Genomic DNA, 24,739 nt, shown 5'->3' on the forward strand with positions numbered 1-24,739 from the left:
ATATCAAGTCTTTTTGTTGTTGAGTTCTAAGAGTTCTTTATCTATTCTGGATACTAGATCCTTATCAGACGTATGATTAAAAAATATTTTCTTCCACTTTTTTGTCTTTTTTAGGGCTACACCCATGGCATATGGAGGTTCCCAGGCAAGGGGTCAAGTCGGAGCTACAGCTGCTGGCCAGTACCACAGCCAAGGCAACTCAGGATCCGAGCCACAGCTGCGACTTACACCACAGCTCACAGCAAGGGCGGATCCTTAACCTGCTGAGTGAGGCCAGGGATCAAACCCACAACCTCATTGTTCCTAGTCGGGTTCGTTAACCGCTGAGCCAGGATGGGAAGTCCAGATTTTTTTTCTTCTTACTGCCGCACCTGTGGCATGTGGAAGTTCCCGGGCTAGGGGTTGAATGGGAGCTACAGCTGCAGGCCTACACCACAGCCACAGCAACACTGGATTCAGGCTGCATCTGTGACCTATGCCACAGCTTGGAGGCCAGGGATTGAAGCCGTGTTCTCATGGACACCATGTCAGGTTCTTAACTTACTCAGCCACAATGGGAACTCCCAGAAATTCAGCTTATCTACTTTTTCCTTTTGTTTCTTGTGCCTTTGTTGTCACATCTAGGAAACCATTGCTAAGTTCAGGGTCATAAAGATTTACTCTTATGCTTTTTCTTTCTAAGAGTTTTGTAGTTTTAGCTCTTACAACTCAATAAAACAACAACAGCAAATAACACAGTTTTTAAATGGGCAAATTATTTGAATAGATATTTCTCCAAGTAAGATATACAAATAACCAGTAAGCACATAAAAAGATGCTTTGCATTGTGAGTCATTTAGGGAAGTGCAAATTAAAAACACAATGCTACTTTTTATCCACTAGGATGACTATATTCAAAAAGAGGGACAAGAGTACAAGTGTTGTTTAGGATGTGGAGAAGCTGGAACCTTCATACGTTACTGGTGGGAATATCAAATGCAGCCTCTGTAAAAAAGTTTGGCAGTTACTCAAAAAGCTAAATATAGAATTACCCTATGACTCAATAATTCTACCACTTTTCAGTGGGTTTTTTTTTTTTTACTTCATTGATATTATTCTTTTTTTTTTTTTTTTTTTTTTTTTTGGTCTTTTTGCCGTTTTCTTGGGCCACTCCCATGGCATATAGAGGTTCCCAGGCTAGGGGTCTAATTGGAGCTGTAGCTGCCGGCCTACACCAGAGCCACAGCAATGCGGGATCCAAGCCGCGTCTGCGACCTACACCACAGCTCACAGCATTGCTGGATCCTTAACCCACTGAGCAAGGACAGGGACCGAACCCACAACCTCATGGTTCCTAGTCGGATTCGTTAACCACTGAGCCACGTCGGGAATTCCCATTGATACTATTCTTTGATGCACAAAAAGTTTAAATTTTGATAGAGACCAGTTTATCTATTTTTTTCTTTGTGTTCTTGAGCTTTTGCTGTTGTATCTAAAAAATCATTGCCAGGAGTCCCCGTCGTGGCTTAGTGGTTAGCAAATCCGACTAGTAACCATGAGGTTGTGGGTTCCATCCCTGGCCTTGCTCAGTGGGTTAAGGATCTGGTGTTGCCATGAGCTGTGGTGTAGGTCGCAGACACGGCTTGGATCTGGCATTGCTGTGGCTCTGGCATAGGCTGGCAGCAACAGCTCCAATTAGACCCCTAGCCTGGGAACCTCCATATGCCTCAGGTACGGCCCTCAAAAAGACAAAAGACAAAAAAAAAAAAAAAAAAAAATTGCCAAATCCACAGTCATGCAAATTTATCACTATTTTTCCTTCTACGAGTTTTATTTTATTTATTTTAATTTAATTTTATTTTTTTGTCTTTTTGCCTTTTTCTTGGGCTGCTCCCGCAGCATATGGAGGTTCCCAGACTAGGGGTCAAATCGGAGCTGTAGCTGCAGGCCTACACCAGAGCCACAGCAACGCGGGATCCGAGCCGCGTCTGTGACCTACACCACAGCTCCCAGCAACGCCTGATCCTTAACCCACTGAGCGAGGCCAGGGATCGAACCCACAACCTCATGGTTCCTAGTCGGATTCGTTAACCACTGCGCCATGACAGGAACTCCTCCTTCTAAGAGTTTTATAGTTTTAGTTCTTACATTTAGGTGTTTGATCCATTTTGAATTGTGGATTATGGTGTGAAGTAAAGGTATGTGCATCATATGATGTAAAAGTCTAACTTCACTCTTTGGTTGTGGATATCCAGTTGTCCCAGTGCCGTGTGTTGAAGACACTCTTCTTTCTCCAGTGAATAATCTTGACATCTTTGTTGAAATCATTTGACCATATATTATGTGAGTTTATTTCTAGACTCTCAGTTCTCTTCCTCTGGTCTGTATGTTTATCCTACAGCAGTATCACAAGGTCTTGATTATTGTAGGTTTATAGTAAGTTTTGAAATCAAGAAATGTGGGTCCTCCAACTTTATTCTTCTTTTTCAAGATTGTTTTGACTATTTGAAGTTCACTGTATTTCCGTTTGAATTTTAGGATCAACTTACCCAGCTGCAAAAAAGGCAGTTGAAATTTTGTGAGGTATTGTATTGACTATGTAGAGCAATTTGGGGACTATTGCCATCTTAATATGAAGTCTTCCTGCTTTGGCTATGGGATGTTTCCTTCCTTCCTTCCTTCCTTCCTTCCTTCCTTCCTTCCTTCCTTCCTTCCTTCCTTCTCTCCCTTCTGCTTGTTTGCTTGCTTGCTTTCTCTCTCTCTCTTTCCCTCTCCCTCTCTCTCCCTCTCTCTCCCTCTTTCTCCTTAAGACTGCATCCATGGCACACAAAGGTTCCCAGGCTAGGGGTCGAATCAGAGTTGCAGCTGCCGGCCTACACCACAGCCACAGCAATGCAGGATCCAAGCTGCATCTTCAGCCTATGCCTCAGCTCACAGCAAGGCTGGATCCTTAACCCACTGAGTGAGGCCAGGGATCACACCCGCATCCTCATGGAGACTAGTCACGTTCGTTACCGCTGAGCCATGACAGGAACTCTAATATGGGATGGTTTCTTATCCATTTCTTTAGTTTCTTTCAGCAATGTTTTTTAGTTTTAGTACAGGATTCATACTTCTTTTGTTAAATTTATTCTTATGTATTTTATTCTTTTTGTTGCTGTTATAAATTTAGAGGTTTTTCATTGCTAGTATATAGAAAAACAGTTGGTTTTTGTATATTGATTTCGTATCCTGTAAATTTGATGATCTGAGTTTTCTGTGTATAGCATCACATCATCTGCAAATACATCTGGTTTTTTTGCTTTTTCTTTTCTAATCTGGATGCTTTTATATCTTTTTTTCTTGCCTTATTGTCCTGGCTAGAACCTCTGATACAATGCTGAGCAGATATTCTTATCTTGTTCCTGATCTTAGGGAGAAAATTTTCAGTTTTTACAATTAGATACGATGTTAGCTCTGGGTTTTTCATAGATGGCCTTCATCAGATTGAGGAAATTTTCTTCTAATTCTAGTTTGATGAGTATTTTTTATCAGGAAAGTTTTTTGGATTTTGTTAAATGCTTTTTCTACATTTATTGAGATTATGTTTTTGCCCTTTATTTTATTAATATGGTATGTTTCATCAATTGATTTTTGTATATTGAAACAAGCTTGCATTCCTGGAATAAACCTCATTTGGTAATGATGTATAATCATTTCTGTATGCTGCTAGATTCGGTTTTCTAATATTTTATTGAGGATTTTCCATCTGTTTTTATAAGGAATATTGGTCTGTAATTTTCTTGTGATAGTTTTCTCTAGTTTTGGTATCTGGGAAATACTCTCCTCACAGCATGACTTAGGGGGTGTTCTTTCCCCTCCTCTTTTATGGGAAGGGTTTGAGAAAGATTAGTGGTAATTTTTTTAAACATTTGTTGGAATTAGTGTAACCATTTTGTCCTGGGCTTTTCTTTTCTTTTTTTAACTCGATGAATTTTTTTACATTTATAGTTGTGCAATGATCATAACAGCCCAATTTTATAGCGTTTCCATCCAAAACCCCCACCCATCTCCTCCCCCCCACCCTGTCTCTTTTGGAAACCATAAGTTTTTCAAAGCCTGTGAATCAGTATCTGTTCTGTAAAAAAGTTCATTGTATCCTTTCTTTAGATTCCACATATAAGTAATAGCATATGACATTGGTGTCTTACTGTCTAACTTCACTTAGCGTGATCATTTCTAAGTCCATCCATGTCGCTGTAAATGCCATTATTTCTTTCCTTTTTATGGCTGAGTAATATTTCATTGTGTATATGTACTGCATCTTCTTTATCCACTCTTCCATTGATGGACATTTAGGTTGCTTCCCTACGTTGGCTATTGTATATAGTGCTGCAATGAACATTGGAGTACATGTATCTTTTCGAGTCGTGGTTTTCTCTGGATAGATGCCCAGGAGTGGGATTGCTGGATCAAATGGTGAGGAATCTTCATACTGTTTTTCACAGTGGTTGCACCAGTTTACATTCCCACCAATAGTGTAATAGGGTTCCCTTTTCTCCACACCCTCTCCACCATTTATTATTGTTTTTTTTATTTTTTTGTCTTTTGTTTTTTTTTAGGGCCATGCCTGCAGCATATGGAGGTTCCCAGGCTAGGGGTCCAAACAGAGCTGTAACCGCCAGCCTGTGCCACAGCCACACCAACGTGGAATCCCAGCCATGTCTGTGACCCATACCACAGCTTACAGCAATGCCAGAGCCTTAACCCACTGAGCAAGGCCAGGGATTGAACCCATGTCCTCATGGATACTAGTCGGGTTAGTTAACCACTGAGCCATGACGGGAACTCCTCCACCACTTATTGTTTGTAGACTTTTTGATGATGGCCATTCTGGCTGGTATAAGATGGCACCTCATAGTAGTTTTGATTTGCATTTTTCTAATAATTACTGATGTTGAACATATTTTCATGGTTTTTTTTTTTGCCATCCATATGTCTTTTTGGAGAATTGTTTGTTTAGATCTTCTGACCATTTTTTGATGGGGTTGTGTGCTTTTTTGATATTGAGCTGTAGGAGGTGTTTATAAATTTTGGAGATTAATCCCTTGTCAGTCACTTCATTGGCAAATATTTTCTCCCATTCTGTGGGTTTTCTTTTTGTTTTGTTTGGGGTTTTCTTTGCTGTGCAAAAACTTTTCAGTTTAGTTAGGTCCCATTTGTTTATTTTTGTCTTTATTGTCATTACTCTAGAAGGTGGATCTGAAAAGATACTGCTGTGGTTTATGTCAGAGAGTGTTCTGCCTATGTTTTTCTTGATAAGAGTTTTATACTATTTAGTCTTATATTTAGGTCTTTAATCCATTTTGAATTTACTTTTGTGTATGGTGTTAGGAAGTATTCTAATTTCATTCTTTCACATGTAGCTGTCCAGTTTTCCCAGCACCACTTAATGAAGGACTGTCTTTTCTCCGTGGTATATTCTTGCCTCCTTTGTCATAGATTAGTTGGCTATAAGTGTGTGGGTTTAATTCTGGGTTTTCTATCCTGTTCCACTGATCTGTGTTTCTGTTTTGTGCCAGTACCACATGGTTTTGATGACTATAGCCTTATAGTATAGTCTGAAGTCAGGGAGTCTGATTCCTCCAGTACCATTTTCCTTTCTCAGGATGGCTTTGGCGATTATGGGTCTTTTGTACTTCCGAACAAACTTTAAAATATTTTCTTCTAGTTCTGTGAAAAATGTCCTTGGTAATTTGATAGGGACTGCATTGAATCTGTAGATTGCCTTGGGTGGTATAGTAATTTTGACAATATTGATTCTTCCAATCCAAGAGCATGATATGTCTTTACATCTGTTTGTGTCATCTTTGATTTCTTTCAGCATCTTACAGTTTTCAGAGAGCAGGTCTTTGGCCTCTTTAGGTAGATTTATTCCTAGGTATTTTATTCTTTTTAATGTGATGGTAAATGGGATTGTTGCCCTAAATTCTCTTTCTGATATTTCATTGTTAGCATATAGAAATACAGTCAATTTCTGTGTATTAATTTTGTATTCTGTGACTTTACCAAATTCATTGATGAGTTTTCTGGTAGTGTCTTTAGGATTTTCTGGGTATAGTATCATGTTGTCTGCAAACAGTGATAGTTTTACTTATTCCTTTACAATTTGGATCCCTTTTATTTCTTTTTCTTTTTTTTTTTTTTTTTGTCTTTTGTTGTTGTTGTTGTTGTTGCTATTTCTTGGGCCGCTCCCACGGCATATGGAGGTTCCCAGGCTAGGGGTTGAATTGGAGCTGTAGCTACCGGCCTACGCCACAGCCACAGCAACACCAGATCCAAGCCGCGTCTGCCACCTACACCACAGCTCACAGCAACGCCGGATCGTTAACCCACTGAGCAAGGGCAGGGACCGAACCCGCAACCTCATGGTTCCTAGTCGGATTCGTTAACCACTGCGCCACGACGGGAACTCCCCTCTTTTTCTTCTCTTATTGCTGTGGCTAGGACTACCAAAAGTATGTTGAATAGTAGTGGTGAGAGCAGACATCCTTGTCTTGTTCCTGATCTTAGCAAGAATTCTTTCAGCTTTTCAATGTTAAGAATGATGTTACCTATGGGCTTGTCATATATAGCATTTATTATGTTGAGGTAGGTTACCTCTATGCCTACTTTCTGGAGGGTTTTTTGTTTTATCAGAAACAGGTGTTGGATTTTGTCAAAGGCTTTTTCTACATCTATTGAGAGGATCATATGGTTTTTATTCTTCAGTTTGTTAATGTGGTGTATCACACTGAGTGATTTGTGGATATTGAAAAATCCTTATATCTGTGGGATAAATCCCACTTGATCATGGTGTACAGTCCTTTTAATGTATTGTTTAATTAAGTTTTCTAGTATTTTGTTGAGGATTTTTGCATCTCAGTTCATCAGTGATGTTGGCATATAATTTTTTATTTTGTGGTATCTTTGTCTGGTTTTGGTATCAGGGTAATAATGGTGGCCTGATTATTCTTATGGTAGAATAAGTTTGGGAGTGTTCCTTCCTCTGCAATTTTTTGGAATAGTTTCAGAAGGATAGGTGTTAGCTCTTCTCTAAATGTTTGATGGAATTTACCTGTGAAGCCATCTGGTCCTAGACTTTTGTTTGTTGGAAGTTTTTTAATCACAATTTCAATTTCAGTACTTGTGATTGGTCTGTTCATCTCTTTTATTTCATCTTAGTTTAGTTTTGGAAGATTGCGCTTATCTAAGAATTTGTGCATTTCTTCTGGGTTGTCCATTTTTTGTTTGTTTGTTTTATCTTTTGTCTTTTTAGGGCTGCATCTGCGGCATATGGAGGTTCCCAGGCTAGGAAGCTGGGAATGGAGCTGTTGCTGTTGGCCTGTGCCAGAGCCACAGCAATGCCAGATCTGAGCCATGTCTGCGACCTACACCACAGCTCATGGCAATGCTGGATCCTTTACCCATTGAGTGAGGCCAGGGATCAAACCCGCGACCTCATGGTTCCTAGTTGGATTCATTTCCACTGCGCCCTGATGGGAACTCCTAGGTTGTCCATTTTATTGGCGTATAGTTGCTGGTAGTAGTCTCTTATGATCCTTTGTATTTCTGTGATGTCCATTGTAACTTCTTCTTTTTCCTTTCTAGGTTTATTGATTTGAGTCCTCTCTTTTTTTCCTGATGAGTCAGGCTAAGGGTTTATCAATTGTGTTGATCTTTTCAAAGAACCAGCTTTTAGTTTCATTGATCTTTTCTATGATTTTCTTTGTTTCTATTTCATTTATTTTGGCTCTGATCTTTATGCTTTTTTTCCTTCTGCTAACTTTAGGTCTTGTCTGTTTTCTCTCTGATTGCTTTAAGTGTAAAGTTATATTGTTTATTTGAACTTTTTCTTGTTTCCTGAGGTAGGCTTGTATTGCTGTAAACTTCCCTCTTAGAACTGCCTTTGCTGCATCCCATAGGTTTTGGATTATTGTGTCTTTGTCATTTGCTTCTAGGTATTAAGTTCCTCTTTTATTTCTTCAGTGATCCATTGGTGGTTTAGTAGCATGTTGTTTAGTCTCCATGTGTTTGTATTTTTTGCAGTTTTTTTTTCTTGTTGATTTGCAGTCATATAGCATTGTGGTCGGAAAAGATGCTTAATGTGATTTCACTCTTCTTAAATTTACTGAGGCTTGATTTGTGGCCCAGAATATGATCAATCCTAGAGAATGTTCCATGTGCACTTGAGAAGAATGTGTATTCTGCTGCTTTTGGATGGAATGTTCTATAAATATCTGTTAAGTCCATCTGGTCTAATGCATCATTTAAGGCCTGTTTTTTCCTTGTTGATTTTCTGTCTGGATGATCTGTCCATTGCTGTAAGTGGGGTGTTAAAGTCATCTGCTATTATTGTATTATTGTCAATTTCTCCTTTGAAGGTTGTTAGCAGTTGCTTTGTATATTGAGGTGATCCTATGTTGGATGTATATATATTTACAATTGTTATAATCTTCTTGGATTTATCCTTTGACCATTATGTGATGTCCTTCTTTGTCTCTTATTCTTTCTTTTAAGGTCTATTTTGTCTGATATCAGCATTGCTACTCCAGCTTTCTTTTGATTCCTGTTTATATAGAATATTTTCTTCCATCCTCTCATTTTCAATTTGTATGCGTCCCTAGAACTGAAGTGCATCTCTTGAAGACAGCATATATGTGGATCTTGTTTTTGTATCCATTCAGCCAATCTGTATCTTTTGGTTGGGGCATTTAGTCCATTTACATTTAAGGTAATTATTGATGTGTATGTTCTTACTGCCATTTTATTAGCCGTTTTGGATTTGTTTTAGTTGGTCTTTTTTCTTCCCTTCTCTTGTTCTCGTCTCTTGTGGTTTGATGACTATCTTTAGTGTTGTATTTGCATTGCTTTTTCTTATTTTTGTGTGTGTCTATTGTAGATTTTTGGTTTTCAGTTACCCTGAAGTTTTGATATAGGAGTCTGTATATATATATATATATATATATATATATATATATATGATTGTTTTAAGTTGTTGGTCTCTTAATTGCAGATGCATCTACAGTGTCCTGAGTTTGTACCCTCCTCTTCTCATGCTTTCTGATTTTGGTAGCATATTTGTGGATAATTTCCTACCTTTATTATATGTATGCCTTTATTGGTGAGCCCTGTCATTTGTAATATTTTTGTTTCTATTTGTGGCCTTTTCTTTTCTACCTAGAGAAGTTCCTCTAGTATTTGTTGTAAAACTGGTTTAGTGGTGCTGAATTCGCTTAGCTTTTGCTTATCTGTAAAGCTTTTGATTTCTCCTTCAAATCTGAATGAGAGCCTTCCTGTGTAGAGTAATCTTGGTTGGAGGTTTTTTCCTTTCATCACTTTAAGTATATCATGACATTCCCTTTTGGCCTGCAGGGTTTCTGCTGAAAAATCTGCTGATGACCTTATTGGGGTTCCCTTGTATGTTATTTGTTTCTTTTCCCTAGCTGCTTTCAAGATTTTCTCTTTGTCTTTAATTTTGGTCAGTTTGACTAGTATGTGTCTTGGGGTGTTCCTCCTGGGGTTTATTTTATGTGGTACTTGTTTTGCTTCCTGAATTTGAGTGAGTGATTTTTTTCTCATGTTGGGGAAATTTTCAGCTATTGTCTCTTCAAGTGTTTTCTTTGGCCCTTTCTCTCTCTCTTCTCCTCTGGTACCCCTATACTATGAATGTTGGTGCAGTTAACATTGTCCCAGGGTTCTCTTAGACCATCTACCTTTCTTTTCAATCTTTTTCTCTTTTCTGTTCCATATCAGTGATTTCCGCTAGTCTGTCCTCCATCTCGCTTATTTGTTCTTCTGCCTCCTGTATTCTGCTGTTGATTGCTACTAATGAATTTTTTTTTTTGTCTTTTTGCCTTTTCTAGGGCTGCTTCCCGCAGCATGTGGAAGATCCCAGGCTAGGGGTCTAGTCAGAGCTGTAGCCGCCAGCCTTTGCTACAGCCACAGAATGAGGGATCTGAGCCATGTCTGCAACCTACACCACAGCTCACGGCAATGCCAGATCCTTAACCCACTGAGCAAGGCCAGGGGTTGAACCCGCAACCTCATGGTTCCTAGTTGGATTTGTTAACCACTGCGCCATGATGGGAACTCCAACTAATGAATTTTTTATTTCACTTATTGTATTTTATCTCTGCTAGCATAATCCTTTTTGTCTTTTTGTCCTTTATAGGGCTGCTCCTGCGGCATATGGAGGTTCCTAGGCTAGGGGTCTAATCGGAGCTGTAGTTGCCAGCCTACGCCAGAGCCACAGCAGAGTGGGATCCGAGCCACATCTGTGACCTACACCACAGCTCATGGCAACACCAGATCCTTAACCCACTGAGCAAGGCCAGGGATCGAACCTGCAATCTCATGGTTCCTAGTTGGATTCGCTTCTGCTGTGCCACGACAGGAACTCCCTAGCATAATCCTTAAGTCTTCTATTTCTTTGCTCAATGTTTCTTGTAATTTTTCAATCTTTGCCTCCAGTTTATTTCCAAGATCTTGACTCATAATCACTATCATCAGTCTAAAGTCTTTTTCATGGAGGTTGATAATCTCCAGATCACTTAGCTGTTTTTCTGTTTTTTTTCCTTGATCCCTTATCTGAGTCATAATTCTCTGCATTTTCATTTTGTATACATTTTTGGTGTGGTCTCCTTTTTGCAGACAGTAGAGTTGTAGCCTCTCTTGCTTCTGATGTCCACCCCCCTTGTGGCTGAAGCTGATATAGGGGGGCTTGCTGAGGGCTTGATAGGAGGGACTGGTGCCTGCCCACTGGTGGGTGGAGCTGGTTCTTACCCCTCTGATGGGTGGGGCTTTGTCTGTGGGTGCGATTAGAGGCAGCTGTTTGCCTGCGTGGGGTGGGGGCATTTTTAGGCAGCCTATTTGCTGATGGGTGGGGCTGTGATCCCACTGAGATTATTGTTTGGCCTGGGGCTTCTCAGCTCTGATGGATGGGGCCAGATTTTTCCAAAATAGCCACCTCTAGAGGAGCACACGCTGATGATTATTCCCGAGACCTTTGCCTCCAGTGTCCTTCCCCACAGTGAGCCACAGTCATTCCCTGTTTTCCTAGGAGATCCTCCAAGAACTGCAGTCAGGTCTGACCCATATTCCTATGAAGTCTCTGCTTTGCCCTGGGACCCAGTGCACACAAAAGTCTTTGTGTGCCTTTCAAGAATGGGGTCTCCATTTCCCCCATGGAGTTCCTGTGCACGAGCCCCACTGGCCCTCAGTGCCAAATGCTCGGAGGGCTCCTTCTTCCAGTGCCAGATCCCCAGGCATGGGGACCTGATGTGGGACTCAGAACTCTCAGTCCAGTAGGTGAGTCTCTGTGATACAGTTACTTTCAGGTCTGTGGGCTGCCTGCCTGGTGGTATGGGGTTCCTTATATCACGTAATCGCCCCTCCTACCATCTCGATGTGGCCTCCTCTTTGTCTTCTGAAGTAGGATATCTTTTTTGATAGTTTGCAGTCTATTTGGTTGAAGGTTGTTCAGCAGTTGGTTGTAATTTTGTTGCTTTTATGAGAGAAGATGAGCTCCAGTCATTCTACTCCCTATCTTAATCCCGTATCCCATGATACCCCAAATGGGATTTTTGCTCACGTAATTGGAAGGTTCATAGGTCTGGTGTGATTTGGCAGCTTAATAAAGTCTTCAAAGACTTAGTTTCTTTCTACCTCTCTACTCTGCCTTCTGTTGTGCCAGCTGAATTCTTAGGCAATTTTCCCTCAGCGTGCCAGAAAGGTTGCAGCAGTTCTGCATTTCGTCCTGGGCTTTTCTTTGTTGAAATTATTGTGATTACTAACTCAGCTTCTAGTTATAGGCTTCTTCAGATTTACTTTTTATTTTTCACTTTTGTGAGTTTGTGTATTTGTAGGAACTTTTCCATTTCATCTAGTTTATCTAATTTGTTGTCATACACTTATTCATAGTATCCTCTTATAATTCTCTTTCTTTTTGTAAAATCCATGTTAATATCCCTTCTTTCAGTCTCGAGTTCAGTAATTTAAATCTTTATCTCTCTCTCTTTTTTTTGTCTTTTGTCTTTTTAGGGCCGCACCAGTGGCATATGGAGGTTACCAGGCTAGGGGTCGAATCTGAGCTGTTGCTGTGGGCCTATGCCAGAGCCCCAGCAATGCCAGATCCGAGCCGCACCTGTGACTTACAGCACAGCTCACGGCAACACCGGATCCTTAACCCACTGAGCAGGGCCAGGGATCGAACCCATAACTTCATGGTTCCTAGTCGGATTTGTTTCTGCTGTGCCACGACAGGAACTCCTGAATCTTCTCTCTTACTTTCTTCATCAGTTTGGCTAAAGGTGTGTCAACTTTGTTGATCTTTTCAAATAATCAATTTTTGGTTTTGTTCATTTTCTCTATTGATTTTCTAGTTTCTGTTTCATTTATTTCCATGTTAATCTTTATTATTTCCTTCCTTCTGCATGCTTTGTGTTTGGTTTGCTCTTCCCCCTCCCAATTTCTTAATGTAGAATACTAGGTTATTGATTTGAAGTTTTTTTCCTTTTTAATTTAGGTATTTATAGCTATAAGTTTCCCTCTGGGCACTACTTTTATTCCACCTTAGAAGTTTTGGTATGTTGTGTTTTTGTTTTCATTAATCTCAAAATATTTTCTAATTCTCTTTGTGATTTCTTCTTCGATCCATTTTATTGAAGAGTATGTTGCTTAATTTCCATATATTTGTGAATTTTCCAAATTTCCTTATGTTATTTTTTGTTTGTTTTTTGGCTGCACCCATGGCATGTGGAAGTTCCTGGGCCAGGGATAGAACCTGCACCATAGCAGTGACAGTGCCAAATCCTTAACCCTTTCTGCCACAAGAGAACTCTGAGATTTCCTTGTATTATTAATTTCTATTTTTATTCCTTAGTGGTCAAAAAACATGCTTTGCCTTGTTTCAGTCTGTTAAAAATTTTGAGGCTTGTTTTATGGCCCAGCATATCAGTTATCCTGGAGAATGTTCCTTGTGCACTTGTGTATCTTGTTGTTGTTAGGTCGAATGTTCTATAGATATTTGTTAGGCCTAGTTGGTATGTATATTCTATAACCTGATGACCTTCTGGGTAGCATCTTCATTATTAAAAGTGAGATATTTAAATATCTCAGTACTATTGTTAGATTGTTTATTTTTCCCTCCCATTCTTTCAGTTTTTGCTTTCCATTCTGTGGGGGCTCTATTTAAGCCAGTCTTTGTATTGCTAGGGTTAAACTCACTTGGTTGTGGTATATTATTGTTTTATATATTGATGAATTTGGTTTTCTATTTTTTTTTAATTTTATGTCTGTATTCATAAGGCGCATTTGTCTGTGTAGACTTCTCTTGTGTTATTGTGTTTTATATATATATTCATATGTATATATGAATACTTCTTCTTTTTTTTTTTTTTTTTTGTCTTTTTTTGCTATTTCTTGGGCCGCTCCCTCGGCATATGGAGGTTCCCAGGCTAGGGGTCGAATCGGAGCTGTAGCCACCGGCCTACGCCAGAGCCACAGCAACGCAGGATCCGAGCCGCGTCTGCAACCTACACCACAGCTCACGGCAACGCCAGATCGTTAACCCACTGAGCAAGGGCAGGGACCGAACCCGCAACCTCATGGTTCCCAGTCGGATTCGTTAACCACTGCGCCACGATGGGAACTCCCTGAATACTTCTATATATGAAAAGTATTCGTATACTTTTATACTTTTAGGTATAAAAGTAATGACATCATATACCACAGTTTTGGGAGTAATCATTCTTCTTCTTGTTTTTGGAAGAGATTGTGCAGAATTAGTATTTTTCTTCTCTAAATCTTTGGTAAAATTCTTGAGAGAAATTATTTGGGCCTGAAGGTTTTTTCTTTAGAAGGTTTGAAGTAAAAATTCAGTTTCTTTAATAGCATGGGATTATTTAGGTTATCTGTTTTACCTTGGGTGAATTTTGGTAGTTTGTGGTTGTAGAAGTTGGTCCAATCCAATTCTTCTTTCTTTTTTCTTTCCTTTCCTTTTTCTTGCGTGTGTGCTCTCTCTCTCTTTCTCGTTATTTGGCTAGAAGTCTAAGAATTTTTAAATACATCTTTTCTAAGAACTGGCTTTTGGCTTAATCATTTCTTTGTTATTTGGGGGGGGAGGTTGTTTTTGTTTTTGCTTTTCAGGACTGCACCTGTGGCATATGGAAGGTCCCAGGCAAAGGGTTGAATTGGAGCTGCAACTTCTGGCCTATGCCACAGCCACAGCAATGTGGGATCTGAGCTGCATCTGTGACATACACCACAGCGCACGGCAACACCAGATCCTTAACCCACTGAGCAAGGCCAGGGATCAAACTGGTATCCTCATGGATACTAGTTGGGTTTGTAACCCACTGAACCATAACAGGAACTCCTGTTTTCAGTTGTAATTTCACTGATTTCTGCTCCCATCTTTGTTTTTTCCTTCTTTCAGCTTGCTTTCAATTTATTTTGCTCTTCTTAGTATTTATTAAAGTGAAAGCTTAGGTTATTGATTGGAGACCTTTTTTATTTTCTAATATAATGCTCATTTAATATATCATTATTTAATGCTATAAATTTCCCTTTAATAGTACTGTGTCTGCATCCTATAAGTTTTGATATGTCGTATTTTTGTTTTTATTCAAATTAAGATATTTTCTAATTTCCTTTGGGATTTTCTTGTTCACACTGGCTTATTTAGAAGTATGGGGTGGAGTTCCTGTTGTGGCGCAGTGGTTAACGAATCCGACTAGGAACCATGAGGTTGCGGGTTCGGTCCCAGCCCTTGCTCAGTGGGTTAACGATCCGGCGTTGCCGTGAGCTGTGGTGTAGGTTGCAGACGCGGCTCGGATCCCACGTTGCTGTAGTTCTGGCGTAGGCTGGTGGCCACAGCTCCAATTCGACCCCTGGCCTGGGAACCTCCATATGCCGAGGGAGCAGCCCAAGAAATAGCAACAACAAAGACAAAAAGACCAAAAAAAAAAAAAAAAAAAAAAAGAAGAAGAAGAAGTATGGGGAGTTCCTGTTGTGGCTCAGCAGGTTAAGAATCCAACTTTTATCCAAGAGCATGTGGGTTCAACCCTGGCCTTAATTTACTCAGTGGGTTAAGGATCCAGCATTACCACAAGCTGCAGCATAGGTCGCAGATGGAGCTTGGATCTGGCATTGCTGTGTCTGTGGCATGGGCCTGCAACTGCAGCTCTGATTTGACCCTACCCTGGGCTGGGAACTTCCATATGCCATGGGTGTGGCCATTAAAAAAAAAGAAGAAGAAGTATGTTGTTAAATTTCCAGCTATTTGAATATTTTCCACTTTGATTTATATTATTGACTTCTAGTTAAATTCTTTTATCTAGGAACATGTTGATATGGTTGTAACTTAAAAGCAGTTATTAAGGCTTATTTTCTGATTGAGGTTATGGTCTATTTTTGTGAACACTCTTATGTGCTCTCAAAAATAATTAATAATTTCATTAATAAGAATTAATAATTTCCTAAATAATTTCATTGTGGATAGAGTTGTATCAATTTTAGTTGATGGTGTTGTTCAGTTCTTCCATGTCCTTGCTGATTTTATGTTGATTCTCTCCATTAGTGAAAGAGGAGCAATTGTATATTTGTTTATTTTGCTTTTAGTTCTGTCAGTTTTGCTTCATATATTTGAAGTTCTGTTGTTAGATGCCTTCACATTTAAAATATACTCTGTGGGCTGTGGTTGCAATGACAGTTCTTTTTCCAAAGAGGTGACAGGGCTATTCAGAGACATCCTAGGTGTGCACAGCATAGTGGCCAGCCTCAGACCATGGCAGTGGTCTGTGCCATAGTTCATTCCTCAAAGTCTATGTGGTTTAGGGCCAGTTCCACACACCCAGAGCTAAAAGGTGAGTGTGGAAGTTCATACATGCAACTCTACCAAATTGTTTTCTTGAAATTATTAAAAAAAAATTTTTTTTGGCCACCCTGCTGCATGTGGAGGTTCCCAGGCCAGGGATCAGATCTGAGCCACAGTTGTGACCCATGCAATAGCTACAACAGTGCTGGATCCTTAACCCACTGTACCAGACGGAGGACTGAACCTACATCCCAATGCTCCAGAGATGCCTCCGATCCCATTGTGCCTCAGCAGAAACTCCTTGAGTTCCTTTTTCTCAGCTATCTCACTGATAATTTCCAGCTCCCCAAAACCCCTCTTCCTAGTCCTCTGATTAGAAGGCTGGGCTTGGAGTTCCCGTCGTGGCTTAGCGGTTATTAGCAAACCTGAGTAGCATCCATGAGGACATGGGTTCGACCCCTGGCCTTGCTCAGTGTTAAGGATCCTGCATTGCCATGAGCTGTGGTGTAGGTCTCAGATTCAGCTCAGATCCCGCATTGCTGTGGCTGTGGTGTAGGCCAGCAGCTACAACTCCAATTGGACCCCTAGCCTGGGAACCTCCATGTACCACAGGTATGGCTCTAAAAAGACAAAAAAAACCAAAAAAACAAAAAAACCCCGAAAAACAAAAGCTGGGCTTTAGTTTCTCTGCTCTGTCGCGCACCGCTCATGATGATGTCTTCCTTCAGTGTTGAATGGCAAGGAGATGAAGCAACAGAGATGGCCCCAACACTCTTGGAACCACAGTCTCTTGCCATAGAGACGATTCCTCTTGTGCAGAGAATGTGATGTCTGCCCACTTCCCCACTGTCACTATGGTATTGCCTAGAAGATGGGCCAGGAGAAAATGGAGGGTAGGGTGGGAAATCTTAGAATTTCTCCATCCTCTGATCTGTAGGCATCTCCTCTACTACTCCTTGGACCACAAGTAGAGCTCTTTCTGTCTGCATCCTGTATGTAGTTCTGAGTTTGAGGCTGCCTTTGAGACCAGGGTAGGAGACAGTAAAGGAAAAAAATTTTAGTCCTTCCATTTGCTCTCATAATACTAACATACTCAACACTTTTAACAAGAGATACATGGGGAGTTTTCCCCATCAAGCAATTTTTCATGACGCTAGCTGGATATCCTACAGTTTAAACTGGTCTACCTGGACATAGAGTCAGATCCCACAAACAAAGGGATCAGTCCTACAAGACTGTTCCCCCTTACCCCCCCTCAGATGCCAGTTGCAAATTCTGGTGCCACCTGTGCTTCTGATCAATTGACTCAGATCTGAGGTTCCATGGCTCCCTCCTTGGGTTCAATTAATTTGCTAGAGCTGCTTGCAGAACTCAAGAAAATAGTGTTCATTAGTTTATTATAAAATGATATGATAAAAGAGATGGACACAGAGATGGGAGAGATGAGTAGAGCAAGATATGTGGGAAGGAGTGAGGAGCTTCCATGCACACCGCAGGTGAACCACTCCCAGCCCCTCCCTGTGTTCACCAGTTCAGAAGCTCTCTGGATGCTACACTGTTGGGGTTTTTATGGAGGCTTCATTAGGTAGGCGTGATCAGTTATTAACTCCATTTCCAGTTATTAACTCTCTGGAGAAGGAGGGCATGCTGAAAATTCTAAACTTCTAATCATGGCCTGGGCTTTCTGGTGATCAGCTCCCATCCAGGAGTCACCTCATTAGGACAAAAGACACTGCTATCACACGGGAAATTCCAGTGGTTTCAGGGGCCTGTGTCAGGAACTGGGGCCAAAGGCTAAACATTTTTTTTGTCTTCTTTTTTAGGGCCGCACCTGCGGCATATGGAGGTTCCCAGGCTAGGGGTCTAATTGGAGCTACAGCTGCCGGCCTACACCACAACCATAGCAACGCAGGATCCAAGCCGTGTCTGCGACCTACACCACAGCTCACAGCAACACTGGATCCTTAACCCACTGATCGAGGCCAGGGATCGAACCTGCAACCTCAGAGTTCCTAGTCAGATTGTTTCTGCTGTGCCACAATGGGAACTCCCAAAGGCTAAATATTTTTAAAGAGATACTTCTAGTACTCTTGTCATTTGTGAAATTACAAGGGTTTTAGGAGTTCTGTGCCAGGAACTAAGGACAGAGACCAATATATATACACATTTTCCATTATCACATATATATAAATTTTTTCCATTCTTTTACTATTTTGGTTTATTTAGGCAGCATAGTTGGGTCTTGCTCTTATCCAGTTTGACAATCTCTGCCTTTTAACTTTTAATTGAGGCATTTAGACCACAATTGAAGAATGTTTTCTGTAAAGGACAGGTAGTACATAATTTAGGCTTTGTGGGCCGCATATGGTCTTTGCTGTATACTCCTTTGCTTCCTTTTTTTTTTCTTTTCTCTTTTTTTTGTCTTTTTGTCTTTTTAGTGCTGCACCAACGGTATATGGAGGTTCCCAGGCGAGGAGTCTAATCAGAGCCACAGCTGCCAGCCTACGCCACAGCCACAGCAACTCCAGATCAGAGCCGCATCTGTGACCTACACCACAGCTCACGGCAACGCTGAAGCCTTAACCCATGGCGAGGCCAGGGATCGAACCCGCCACCTCATGGTTCCTAGTCAGATTCGTTTCCACTGCGCCACAAGGGGAATTCCTCCTTTTTTTCTTTTTAATAAATTTATGGATTTTTTTTTGCTGTTTTACCACTAAATAGAAGATACATGCCAGATACGATAGTGCCATTAATTTTTAAGTGATTTTTATTTTTTCCATTATAGTTGATTTACAGTGTTCTGTCAATTTATACTGTATAGTAAAGTGACCCAGTCTCTCTCTCTCTCTCTCTCTCACACACACACACACACACACCTCACATTATCCTCCATCACATGTGACTAGATATAGTTCCCTGTGCTATACAGCAGAATCTCATTGCTTTTCCACTCCAAATGCAATAGTTTGCATCTGTTAACCCCAGGCTCCCAGTCCCTCCCACTCCCTTCCACTCTTCCTTGGCAACAACTACAAGTCTGTTCTTCCAGTCCTTGAGTTTCCTTTCTGTGGAAAGGTTCATTTGTGCCATATGTTAGATTCCAGATATAATGATATATGATATTTGTCTTTCTCTTTCTGACTCATATCACTTAGTATGAGAGTCTCTGGTTCCACCCATGTTGCTGCAGATGGCATTATTTCATTCTTTTTTTATGGCCGAGTAGTATTCCATTGTGTATATGTACCACATCTTCTTAATCCAGTCATCTGTCGATGGACATTTAGCTTGTTTCCATGTCTTGGCTATTGTGAATAGTGCTGCAGTGAACATGTGGGTGCATGTGTCTTTTTCAAGGAAAGTTTTGTCTGGATATATGCCCAAGAGTGGGATTGCTGGGTCATCTGGTAGTTCTATTTTTGGTTTTCTGAGGTACCTCCATACTGTTTTCCATAGTGGTTGTACCAATTTACATTCCCAACAGTATAGGAGGGTTCCCTTTTCTCCACATCCTCTCCAGCCTTTGTTGTTTGTTGACTTGTTAGCGATGGCCACCCTGACTGGTGTGAGGTGGTACCTCCTTGTTGTTTTGATTTGCATTTCTCTAATAATTAGTGATGTTGAGCATTTTTAAATGTTATTATTGGCCATCTTCTTCCTTTTTAACACTTTAAGTGTACAAACCATTGTTAGCTTGAGGGCCATGTAAGAGTATGGTGTAGGCAGGCTTTAGTCTACAGACCATAGTTTGCTACCCATACTGTAAACCGTTCACATTTTATATAATCACTGATATGATTGGCTTTAAATCTGCCATCCTCATGTTTGTTTTCTGTTCGACCCATCTGTTCTTTGTTCCCTGTTCCTTCTTTTTTGGCTTTATTTTGAATTAATTGAATACTTTTTATAATTTTATTTCATCTCATTTATTAGTTTCTTAGGTATAACTCTTAGTTTTTTATTGTTTTAGTGATTGTTTTATGGTGTCTTTGTACAACTTTAATTTATTAGTCTACTCTCAAATAACATTATACCACTTAAAATACAGTATAAAAACCTTACAACCTTTTACTTCTATTTTCCCTCCTTCCCATTTGTGCTTTTATTGTCATATATTTTGCTTCTCCATGTTATGCACTCCACAATACATTGTTATTATTTTTACTTTAGGTAGTCAAGTTCCTTTTGAAAAGATTTAAAAAATAAGAAAAATACTTTTTTATATTTATCCACACACTTACCATTTCTGATGCTCTCCATCCCTTTATGTCCATCCATATTTCCATCTGGTAGCATTTTTCTCCTGTCTGGAAGACTTCCTTTAACGTTTTTTGAAGTGAAGATCTGCTGGTGATTAATTCTTTCAATTTCGTATGTCTAAAGAAATCTTTAGGCTCTAGTTCTGGGTAAAATGGAGTAAGTGCACTCCACCCTGTCTCTCCCACTGAATACAGCTGTAAAACCTGGACAGAATACATGGAACAGCTATCTGAGGACTCTGAAAAGTCAATATTAGTAGGAACATTGGAAAAGAAGACAAGAATTTGGAGCACCACTAAACCAGCGGTGAGTCTACCAATTTTTTTCCTACAGTATTCTCCAGCCTGAGCACAACACAGCCTGAAACCGAGAAGTGGTGTTGGCATACACAGTGGGGAGTCCAGGGGAAACCTAGTTCCCACTGGAGGAGCAGGAAAGGGACCTCCTAATGCTCAGGGAGAGGAGAGGAATTTTCTTCTTCTTTTTTTCCTCTAGTCTCTCACACCACAGCCCCACGCAACTCTGCGGTAGGGGTATGAGACATCCCAGTGGAGCCCATGGGACCAATTCCTCAATAACAGCAAACTTCTGAAATGATTAAATAGTTAACCTGAATAGCTCCATATCGATTGAAGAAATTGAATTCATAGTTAGAAATGACCACTGAACTCATCTGGGTCTGGAGCTGTCTGTTTTGGAAGGTTATTAATTATTGATTAAATTTCTTTAATTTAACAGGCCTATTCAAATTGTCTGTTTCTTCTTGTGTGAATTTTCCAGGTTGTGTCTTTCAAGGAATTGATCCATTTCATCTAGGTTATCAAATTTGTGGGTATAGAGTTCATAATATTCCTTTACTATCCTTTTTAAAAAGTCCATGGGATCTATAGAGCTCTCTCCTATTTAATTTCTGATGTTAGTAATTTGAGTCCCTCTCTCTTCTTAGTTAGCCAAGTTAGAATCTTGTGAATTTTATTGCTCTTTTTAAAGAACCAGTTTTTTGTTTCATTGACTTTCCCTATTGATTTTCTGTTTTCAATTTCATTGATTTCTACTCTTATTCCTTTTTTTCTTTTGACTGTTGCACCTGTGGTATATGGAAGTTCCCTGGGCTAGGGGGATGAATCAGAGCTGCAGGCCTATACCATGGTGACAGCAGCACCAGATCCAAGTAACATCTGTGAACTGTGATGCAGCTTGCAGCAACGTCAAATCCTTAACCCACTGAGCAAGGCCAGGGATTGAACCCCCATCCTCACAGCCACTTCTTAACCTGCTGAGCCATAAAGGGAGCTCCTCTACTCTTATTGTTATTATATCTTTTCTTCTGCCAGCTTTGAATTTAATTTGCTCTTCTTTTTCTAGTTTTCTCAAATGGAAGCTTAGATGATTGATTTTAGATCTTCTTTTCTTTTCTTTTAACATATTAAAAGCTATAAATTTCCCTCTTAGCACTGCTTTTGCTGCATCCCACACATTTTGATAAGTTGTTTTAATTTTCGTTTTTCAAAATATTTTAAATTTTCTGTTAAGATTTCTTCTTTGATCTATTTGTTATTTAGAAGTGTATTGCTTAATCTCAAAAAGTGTTTGGGGATTTTCCATCTTTCTGTTATTGATTTCCAGTTTAATTCCACTGTGGTCTGATAGCAGACATCATACATTTTCTGTTCTTTTAAATTTGTTAAGGTGTATTTTATGGACCCAAATGTGGTCCATCTTGCTGAATGTGCCACATGAGCTTGAGAAGAATGTATATTCTGCTGTTGTTGGGTGAAGTAGTCTATAGATGTCAGTTACATCCGGTTGATTGATGGTGTTGTTGAGTTCAGCCATGTCCTTATTGATTTTCTGCCTGCTGGATTGAATCTGAGCCACAGCAGTGACAACACCTAGTGCTTAACTGCTAGGCCACCAGGGAACTCCCTGCCCTTTGTGGTTTTAATTGAACACTTTTGTTATTCCATATTCTCTCCTTTCTTAGAAAATCAGTTATACTTCTTTTTTTAGTGGTTGCCCTTGAGTTTGCAATATATATTTACAACCAATCCAAGTTCACTTTCAAATAGCACTATACCACTTCACAGGTAGTGCAAAAACCTTGTAATAACAAAATAATCCTAATTTTCCTCTCCTATACCTTGTATTGTTGTCATCATTCATTTCACTTAAACATAAATATACATATATGTGTATGTATTTAATCGAATAAATACATTGTTGATATTCATTTGAACAAGCTATTATCTGTTAGATCAATTAAGAATAAGAAAAATGTTTTTATGTAAACTTCACTTATTCCTTCTCTAGTGCATTTCTTTTCTTTATTTAGAAGTGAGTTTTTGTTCTTTATCATTTTCCTTCTCTCTAGAGAATTCTTAAAACATTTTTTGCAAGGCAGGTCTACTGGAAACAAATTCTCTCAATTTTTGTTTGAGGAAGTCTATTTCTCATTCACTTTTGAAGAATACTCTCAACCTAGAATTCTACATTGGTTATTCTAGATTTCCTCTAAATACTTTAAATATTTAAAGTAACAGTGCTTTTGATCTCTGGCATTTTTTTTTTTTTTGGTTCTTTCTTAAAATTTCCATATCTCTGCTTACATTGCCCATCTGTTTTTTTTAATCCTGTCTTTTTTATCCCTTAGAACCTTTAGTATATTGATCATAGTTGTTTTAAATTTCTGGTTTGATAATTCCAGCATCCTTGTCATATCTGAGGCGGGGTCTGATGCTTGCTCTGTCTGTCTCTTCAGACTGAGTATTTTTGTGTTTTAATATGCTTTGTAGTTTTTTCCTTGATAGCTAAACATGATGTACTGGGTAAAAGGAATGGCTGTAAACAGCCCTTTAGTGATACAGTGGTAAGGTGGGGTTGGGGGAGCAATCCAGATTAGATCTTAGTCTTTGAGTGAACCGATGCTCTTGAACTAGGAACTTCACAAGTGCTTATCAGTTGTTCTCCCCCACTTAGGTGGGACAGGATGGCTTGAGTGGGCTGGAGTTGAGTATTTCCTTTCCCCCAAGTCAGTTAGGCTCTGATAAAACCCCTGTAAGTAAGGCTCTGGCTAGAGAATTGCTCCTGAGTGCAGGCTTTGTTAAGAAGAACAGAATGCTCTGGTATATTTCATAATGGTTTGTTTTCTTCTCCCCCTGCCAGAAGCACTAGGGGATTTTTCTCTGATATTCATCCTGAGAACTTGGTAGAGCTTCAGGAGGTAAAACTCACCGAAAGTGTGGAGGGTCATTCTGTGACTGAATCCCTTGGAGTTTTTATTTATCAGACTTGTCCACCCTGATCCTTCAGCAATTTGTCAGTTGCAGTTCAGGTTCCCCTATCCCGGTATTTGGTTCCCATTAGTTTCTGCTCGGGTAAGCTGTGATTCTCTGCATTCACCTGCCTGTCTCTGCAGTTTGGGGGGAGAGCCGTTATACCTGTGACCTAGCTTCACTGATAGATCTGAGAAGAATTGTTGCTATTTCAGTTTGTTCAGCCTTTTACTTATTAATAAGATGGAGTGATGCCTTCCAAACTTCTTACATGCTGGGTGGGAAACTTTCCCTAAAAGTTTTGGTTTTTTTTTTTCAACATGAATGGATGTTGGATTTTATTGAATGCTTTTTTCTGCCACTGTTGAGAAGACTATGTCATTTTTAACTTTTATTCATTAATATGTTGTATTACATTGACTTTTTTTTTGTAAACTAACATTGTATTTCTGGGATAAATTCCACTTGGCTTGATGTTTTGTCTGTTTTATATGTTTCTTAGTTGATTTTTTAATGTTTCTAATGGATTTTTTTATCTTTATTCATGAGAACTCTTGGTCCATAACACGGAATCAGCAAACTTTTTCTGTGAAGAGTCCAGTAGTAAATATTTGAGGCTTTGCAGACTATATAATCTGTGTCACAACTACTCAACTCTGCCACTGTAGCATGAAAGCAGCAATAGACAATACATAAATTAATGGGTGTGGCTGTGTTTTCATAAAACATTATTTACATAAACAGATTGCAGGCTGGTTTTGGCCCCTAGGCCATGGTTTGCTGTGTCCCTGTCTACATTTGTTAGGGTTTTTTCCCCCTTGTAATGTTTTTGTCTCAGAGTAACACTGGCCTCATAAAATTAGTTGGGAAGTATTCTCTTCTATGTTCTCTAAAAGTTTTTGTGAGGTTGGTATTACCTCATTCTTAATTGCTTGCTAGAATTTACCAGTGAAGCCATCTGGGCCTGGAATTTTTCCTTGTTGGAAAGTTTTAACTCTAAAATATAAATTTTAGTAGATATAGACTCATTCACATTTTTCTGTTTTCTTTTGTACTGAGGTATAAATCACATACCATAAAATTCACTTTTTAAAATGAACAATTCAGTTTTTTTAGTGTGTTCACAAAGTTGTACAACCATCTTCCAGTTTCATAAACATTTTTATCCACCCCCCCCCCGAATAACCCTATCCCCATTAGCAGACATTCATTGTCCCCCTCCTCCTAGCTCCTGGCAAACCACTTTCTGGCTCTGTAGATTTGCTTATCCTGGACATTTAATGTAAATGAAATCTTATAACATATGACCTTTTGTGACTGGCTTCTTTCCCTTAGCATAATATTTTCAAAGTTCATCTATATTGTAGCATGTTAAATACTTTGTTCATTT

General features: G+C 39.6%; 1 protein-coding gene across 2 annotated transcripts in view; it reads left to right on the top strand.

Moving 5' to 3' along the window:
- The window catches only part of TMEM270 (transmembrane protein 270), a 147,174-nt gene that overhangs the window by 64,071 nt on the left and 58,364 nt on the right, over positions 1-24,739 (top strand). Inside the window, exon 2 of one of the 2 annotated variants that reach the window (XR_014840265.1) lies at positions 20,272-20,383. The exons of the other annotated variant lie outside the window; for it this stretch is intronic. The gene's annotated coding sequence lies outside the window, so the exon portion shown is untranslated. The remainder of the gene's footprint in view (positions 1-20,271; positions 20,384-24,739) is intronic. 2 annotated transcript variants of the gene reach the window in all.

Source organism: Sus scrofa, chromosome 3 (genome assembly GCF_054392235.1).
Source record: "Sus scrofa isolate SSC_HxYL_T2T_F1_AM1 chromosome 3, Sscrofa_HxYL_maternal_Yorkshire_Landrace_v2.0, whole genome shotgun sequence".
In the NCBI taxonomy this organism is placed as follows: Eukaryota; Metazoa; Chordata; class Mammalia; order Artiodactyla; family Suidae; genus Sus; species Sus scrofa.